Here is an 8,466-nt window from a genome sequence, read left to right as displayed (position 1 = left end):
ACGACCCTTTTCCTCGATCATTACTGGCACTTGAGTCTCATGAGTAAGCTCGCCATGTCCTGAGCAAGCCTCCACAATTATCCATTTAACAAACCATAACATGTCTCTTGGAAATCTTATAACTATCACAATTTCATTTAATGGCAAATATTCTCTCAATACATTATGTTTTATCATCATATAAATATATGTTTACAGTGTACACAATGTTTACTTTCGAAACAAAATATACTATAAATGACCTAACCTCAACAGTGGAGTGACTCGGAATATGTACTGGAAGATGCCTTTACCTACATCACAGTGGACCGTAATATGCCAATGAAAAGCACGTTAGCTGATCACTTCTCTATAAAATGAGAATATTGGGGTGAGTCTCATAGATTTAGTGATCATTGGCTTAGCGAGCAAGTTGAAGATGGGAAACAATACAAGGATAGAAAATTTGAATATTAAAAGCATATGAATATATAAACCATTTAAAATCAAATGGAACATTTATGCCTTATATATATACCAAAGAATTACGATGCAAAGTAACCATTTCAGGTAATATATTAAACCGGTATAATTAAAAGATTTCTATCATCAAAATCATTTGAGGTCCTTTACTCAAAATTGAACTAACATAAATGCGCACACTCCCGTAAAATCAAACAATGTCGATGCTTATACACAAGCATATAAACGAACTTATGCTCGAGGTATTAAATACAAAACCATCATATAAATAAGGTAAGCAAAATATGCACACACTAAGAGGGAGCATATGCTTAGGGGGAGCAATCCTCATTTTTTATAGAAACTAAAATGAGTAAAAAGACACTATGCTATTAATCAAGGAATGTTTTGTCATCATCAAAAAGGGGGAGATTGTTGGCTCCATTAGTTTTTGATGATAATAAAACATTCTCATTCATTTGTGTCTAATGCCTTTACTTGAGTGTGCAGGAAAATTAATATATGAAATTAATAAATCAATCTTTCAAAGTGTATATCAAAAGAAAAAGGGACATAAAAATAATAAGACATGACTGCTTAACAAGGAGGAAGCTCATTAGTTGAATAAGGAAGAATGTTGGTTAGCCAAGATTCAAATTGGAGAAATGGCAGGCTGAAGAATATTGAAAAACAGAACCAACTTAGTCGACCACGAAATGGGCTAGTCAACTAAGTGCTTACTGCCAGAACTAGCAGAGATAGGGAGCAGAAAACAGAGACGACTTAGTCAACTAAAATATCAGTTAGTCGACTAAAAGCATTCTGTCTGCAAGTTTGAAAACTGCACTAAAAGACAGAATAACGGTTAGAACCAACTCTCAACTGTCTATAGTGGCTAGAAAATGTTCAAACTGTCATCAGAGATGTTTCTCCAAGTATAAAAGAGTCTTCCAACAGTTAGAAACAAGTTTTTGAGAGAATTGAAGGCTTCCAAGTGATATAAAGTTGAAAAAGCAAAAAATTTCTTCTTCATCTCACTGCACTTAAACATCCATCTTTTGTTATTGTATTCTGCACTCAACCTTGTACCATTTAGATCAATTTGTGGTCATAGGTACTTTCTTTTACTTCTCTTCTTGTATTCTTAGAGTGAAGGAGTCACTCTAAGTGGTTGTTTCAAGCTAGGTCTGCTTGAATGTGTTAAGGTTCTAACTTAGCCTCAAAAAGTCAAGTGTTGGGTTCTTGTTTAGCTCGTGAAAAACTAATGTAAAAGGTTTTAGCTGAGCCTGGTAAAAGCCATTGTAAAGCTTGGTGAAAGATTGTGAATTTCACTAGTTTCTAATGGATTGTTTGGAAAATCCTTGGTTAAATAATCAAGGTAGTGGCTGTAGGTCTTGGACCGAACCACTATAAATTGTTGCACTTTGTCTACTTTGTTTTTATGTTCTTTGTTCTGAAATTAGTTCCTCATCTTGTCAAAAGCCGATTTGTGCTATTCACCCCCGCTCTAGCACATATTATTAGGACCAACACAAATAATTATCCTCAAAGAGCTTATTAACACTAAATCACAAGTCTTTGAAAGCTCTCTTTTTAATTTTTAACAATGCCGAATTTGTATATCAAATTGCATATCATTCAAATTCAAATTCAATTATTTCTTGCTAGCTTTCAACTAACATTTCAACATTTCAATTATATACCACTCAATCATATTCATTTCAGTTACCTTTAAAAGCCAATTAACTTTAACAGCATACTTCATCCCAAGCTTCAATTCTAATTTCCAACAAGCTCATTCCTTCATTCAATCTTTTAACAACAACATATACAATAAGGTTTATAAATTTTCGGTTCACATAAACACTTCTTTTCTAATCCGTGTCTAAATATATCATGTATAAAAGTTCTAGAGTTCAAATCTCATACCTCTCAATGGCTTAACACACTTAAATGTCAATTCCAGCAACTTCCTTTTTTACTTCTCCAATACCTTGCAACAAGTATCTCAACACAATCCATTAATCTCGAGCTCATCTAAAAGTTTTCTTTCAATCAAGTCTAAAATTTATGATAAATGTCTAAATGTTAAACTTAAATTCCTTACCTTAATAGCTCAATAGCACCATTTCCATAACCTTTAGCAAGCCCTCCATGCCGAGCCTTCTAGTTGCTACCATTAATCAAAGCTTTGATTTAACTATTTATTTTTGTACATATATATATGAAAAGTCAAATATCATGATTCTTACCTTTGCAACAGATTTTCCAACCTCCACTCAACGTTAAGAGTCTTTGAATCCTTCAAAAAAGACTTGACAAGTTTAGTTTAAAAAGGAGAAAATCATGCAGCAACTTATTCTCCGATGGCCAAATGATTAATACTTTCCTTCCCCTTACGATCTTTTTCCTTCTTCTTTCAAATTTACAGCTTTAATGTGATAATTTTGGAGGTTTAAGGCTCATAAAAAGATTAGGGAAGCACAAGTTTTTGAGAGAATTTGGCAACCCTCTTTGTGTTGCAAATGAGCGAATTGCCCAAGAATTCTTCTTAAAAGTCTTTGCAAGCCTTAGCTTGAGCGGATTCCTGAAGGAATCCTTGAAGCTTGATGGATTGCCCAATGTAATGGCTTTGTATCCTTAATCCCTTGTAATCCATTTACTTCATTCTTTGGTAAATTGTATTTCACTTACATTGGCCATGCAAAAGTTCATCTTGCATGCTACTTTCTCTTCACATGGGCTGGCAGCCTTTGTCCTCCACTTGCACACACTTTTCATTTAAATATTTTCCTTCCTTTCTTATTTAATGGGCAAACTGCCCATTGTTTATCCATTACCACCTTACATGCTTTGTTTTTTAATTTTTTATTTCTTTACATGCATTAATTCCTAAGAATTTCCTTCTTGCCTTCATGCCTTCTTTTGCATTTCATTTCACATGCATTTCCATGCATTTCATTTACATTTGCATTGAACTTGTATCCAACTTGAATTTCATCTTGCTTTCCAAAACACAAATATATACATAAAATGTTCTCTTAACTTAAAACGGTGAAATTGCACATAGGTCCTCTAACATTTTCTTATTTACCATTTGACCCTTTAAACTTTTCATCCTTTGTAAATTGATCCTTCAACTTTTGATAATTATAACTTCACCCTTTAACTTCCCATTATTTACAATTCCACCCTTCATCTTACTCCTTTCAATTAGGTCCTCCCATCATTCTTTTAATTTCAATTCTCTTCTATCTTTCTTCCTTTGCACTTATACAAATAAAATGTCAAATTTATACTCCACCAAAGTGTCACCATAATCCTTGTTCCACATTCTCTCTCTTCAATCCACTAACTAGTTTTTGTTTTTCTTAAAACTGGCTCTTTTTCTTTTTTGCTTATTTGGAGTTTAATTAAATTTTTGGGCTGCATTAATTTGGTTTAAATTTGGCCTAAGGCAATTTAATAAATATTTTAGGTAGTATAAGTTTATAGGTTTGGCCAAAAAGAGTGGTGGAGCAGGATATTATTGGTAGACTACCAAGATGCTAACTTTCTAAATATTTTTTATTTATATATTATTTTTATTTTTATTTTTGTTTAATTTTCTCTTGTTTAGAATTAATGGGTCTTAAAATTCAAGGGTTTAAAATCATGGGCCTATTTTACAATTGTCCAAGACCAAACTTTAAGAATATTAAAGAAGCCCAACTTAAGGTAACCATGACAAGAAAGAAAAAAAATAAAATAAAAGTTCATGAATGCTTGGACATAAAATATGGTTTCTACAACAAGGCTATAAAAACCTTCTAAAAGGTTCATTTTAGCTTCTGAAAATTGCAAAACATTTAAAACTGTTGAAAATAAAATGTCCTTTGACATAATACTCAAATAAGTCCTTAAACTATTCAAAAAATTCAAATAAACTCTTATTCTTTTATTATGTTCAATCAAGCTCTTGCACTTTTATTTTAAATCTAATAAGCCTTTATGGCTAATGATTGACTAATTGTTATTAGTCAAATTACTTCTTGTCATTTTATATCCACATGGCACTAACACAGCGTTATTGTAGAAGATGAAAAATACCACATGATCAGGTTGTTATGCCAACTTTGCATGTCATGTCATCATTGCTTATGATATGTCAGCATACCACATCATCATCAATTATGATATATTAACATGCCACGTCAATGTTATGCAACATAAAATGACAAATGACATTTTAATTAAGCCAATCATTAGTCATAAAGGCTTATTTGATTCAAAATAAAAGAACAAAGGCTTATTTGGCTCAAAAAAAGTATAAAGATTTGATTGAACATAATAAAAGTAGGACTTATTTGAATTTTATTGAATAGTTGAAGGACTGTTTTAGATATTAAACTAGAGAAAAGGTCTTACCAATATATAATGAGCTCTAAGTTAGGTAAAAAATTAGAACAAAATCTAATTGCCTTTTGAATTATAAAGACATAAGCAGTATTTTATGTCCAAGACATCAGAAAGCAAGAGACATCTCCATAGAATGTGAAGTATTATAAAAACTTACAAGCTTCAAGAGATTCAAACTCTTATAAAGTCAAAGATAAATTGTCCAAGAAACCTTCAGATATTGCATTTTATTTATTTATTCTAAAGTCATTTTATTTTATGTATATAATTACAAAAATTTTAGTCAACATTCAATCAAACAATTTGCTCATTTCTTTTCTTATTCAATGTAAACACTACTTTAGCATATCATGCTTTCCAAGATAGACAAAGTCATTGTTGTTGAATAAAATGACATGAAATTGTCAAAAAACAATAGCATGCATTGAGATTTCTGGTTAAGTTACCTAAATCACTAAGATAAGCTCACAAAGTAAGACCTTTTTTTAAAAAGAAAAATAAAGTGGTTACATCATCTTTTCCCTATACTCTTCTAATGAGAACAAGTGTGATTCCTAGATCAACTAAAATAAAAAAGATTTACTAAACTACTCAATTTACAGAAAGACTACCACTATAACTCATTTAACATGGGTTAGGATCAAAAAACTAATTCTACTTCTTTCTATTAAGAAATAGATCCTCCAGTAGTGCTACTTCCCGTCAGTTTTGCAAGTTTAGTCTGATTAAGGAGCTTGCACAAAATGTCATCGAAAGTAGTGTATTGCTTCACATCCACAAGTCCTTTAGTTTTCAACACTTGTAAAATTGATATTTGTGCACCATTTTTAATTATCACATCCAATATTCCTATTTAGCTGTTAGTAACAACAACTTGTGTGTGCTCATAAAAGTTTTAAGTGTGAAGATGACAAGTTTATAAAGAGTGATAGGGTTTGAAATTGTGACCAGTCCAAGTTGGGTAGATCTCATCTTAAGAAGCCCGACATGAATGGCATTAACCAGTTGAGTCAATGCAGCTTGCTTGAGTGAAATGATCACTACCGTTAGAAATTGATTCTCAAGGTTAGTAATTGTAACACACCAGTATCTCATAAACGAGACTTATGTTTGCTTTCTTTGTTCTTCCTTCCAAAAGCTATGATAACTTCACCTTTTCCTATTCTTCTTTTTTCCTTTGATCTAGAAAACTTCTTTGTAAATATTTTGCCACCATTCTGGTATCAAAGATTTAACTGTTTAAGTCAAAAGAGAGTATGGTGATGTATTTATCTTACTTGGTTCTCGTTGACCATCCATTTGCAAATGACAAAATTCAGGTAAGAATACCCCATATGAAAGAACAATATGCAATCTAAAATAATCCGCTGACCAAATCAAAGTTTAAACTAAAAAGAACAATTTGAATAGCTCCTACGTTGTCCATGGTTATCATTTTTGTTTGAATGTATCTCTTGACAAAAATATTAATCAAGTAAATGACTAATAGATGATGCCTTAAATAGGGAAGACAATAATAGACTAACATGTGAATTGATACAGTTACATAAGCAGGTAGAAGCTTCTAAACTGTCCAACACAATGACACACCATCATCATCTTAAATACTATTTTGGTTTCCAACCTTATCATGTGTAGATGATTTAAAATCTAATTTGAAAGAAGTTGCATGTCAAATATAACAAAATATGTTGATGCAATGCATGGTTCAGTTTGTAAACCAATTCTTATGTTTTGTAACTTGCATTAATATATAAGCCAACCTTGCTTGATGCTTATTCCCTATCACATTAAGGTAGTTATTAGTTATATGTGAAACCCCAATTTTTCATATTGTGAAAATTTGGTAAAAACTTGAACTTTGATAAATTATCTGTTGGTGACGATTATCTATGAGAATTCCTTGTCATTTGATGTAAATCCTTCCATTTTATTGTGTTATGTTCATGGATGAATGATGATAGAAGCAATGTTTAAAAAAAAAGTCAAAATAATGTATTTTGGCAAGTTTGAACTTGGAAGATAGACCCCAATGGTTACAAGTCGATCCTATGACAGAAAGTATGAAAATCTTGAAGAATTCACAACCATAGTCAACCCTATAATAGAAAGCATGAGATTCTTGAAGAAAATATAGCCATAGTTGACTATAGAATTTGAGTAGTCAACTGTAGCACCTTTTTGACATATCAGTATATAAAACATTAAAAATGAGCGCGAGCCTTCGTTTTACATTTTCTCAGTCTCCAACTCATTCCCAACAACCACTAAACCCTCTTTTAACCTTTCAAAACCCCATTAGACAAAGATCCAACCTTCCAAACTCAAATTTAAGGTAAGATTTTGCATTTTTGGGTTTTAATCATAATGTTTCAACCTAACTCAAAGGTTTCACAAATTTTAGCTCATTTAATCAGAATTTGAGCTAGGATTTTAGGGGTTTTTGTTCTTCAACAAGGTTGAGGAGGTAAGAATAATTATATATGATTTGGGCTTGAAATATTGTGGGTTGCTTTGAAATGAATAATATGATTCTAATCGGTTAATTTTGAGTAAATGGGTTTGATAGAAAAGTAAGGATTTATGTTAGAATTGTTATGATAAGTGATTGCTAGCGCTCGAAACTGTAAATGAGCAAGATTTTGGTGACACAAAGCTTAGGAAAAGAATACGCTTCTTGTCGAGGTGAGTGGGTACACCTTTTTAAGTATTTTAAAAGGTAAAGTTGAGCATGGTTTACTGATGAAATTACCTTGCATGATTTGGATGCTGATTTGTTTTTAGATAAACCGAATTGTGTGTGAATAAATGTTTTCAATGAAATTTTTAATCTACTGTGTATTAAATATCTCTATTATATATTAGTTTTCAACAAAGAGGGACAGGCCCTTTCAAATGTTTTCACTCAAATATTCCTCGACTGAATGTATGTTGCATGATTAATGCATGGCTAAAATGAGATCTAGGTGGTTTGATAGATAACCATCCAAATAAATGTGATTGTGGGATATTAAGGAAACCACCAAAGCATATGAACTATTGTAGACCTGTCACGACCCAGTACTCCCTTAGAGCCCGTGACAACCGCCGCAACGTCCCAATAGACATTCATTGCTCTGAATGCCAACCGAAACCTCGCAAGGCTTTAATATCAATTTTCGCACCTCCCCTATGCGCAATGGTTGTTAAGTATCATGTTTTGAGAGACTATAAACTATTTCCAAATCAAAACAATAGATAAATAATTTTTTTCTCACAGGGGCATTTTGGTCATTTTTCCTCAAAAATCTCAAAACCAGTTAAAAATGTACTATGCGAGTGGAAAACACATATTTCATAATCAAAAATAAGTTTAGATGTCTAAACCATTCATTTAAAACGAAACTATAACTATTTGAATATAATAAAAAAATTCAATAAAATATTCTATTTTCTTATAAAACAATATTTATAGAGTTCCCGGTAAATAATTTTTATAGCGTAAAAGCTAAATAAATTCATACATACTGTAATACAGATAACCAAAGCATAAAATTTAATTTACAGTGACATGTGGGCCCACGAACTATCAAAAGTATCAAAAGCAGTAAACCTACAGTTTTTGAGGATGCAAGTCCGACTATAGCC

This window comes from Theobroma cacao, chromosome 8, assembly GCF_053813885.1.
Source record: "Theobroma cacao isolate CCN51 chromosome 8, ASM5381388v1, whole genome shotgun sequence".
NCBI lineage: Eukaryota > Viridiplantae > Streptophyta > Magnoliopsida > Malvales > Malvaceae > Theobroma > Theobroma cacao.
Note: the sequence above shows the minus strand (reverse complement) of the source record.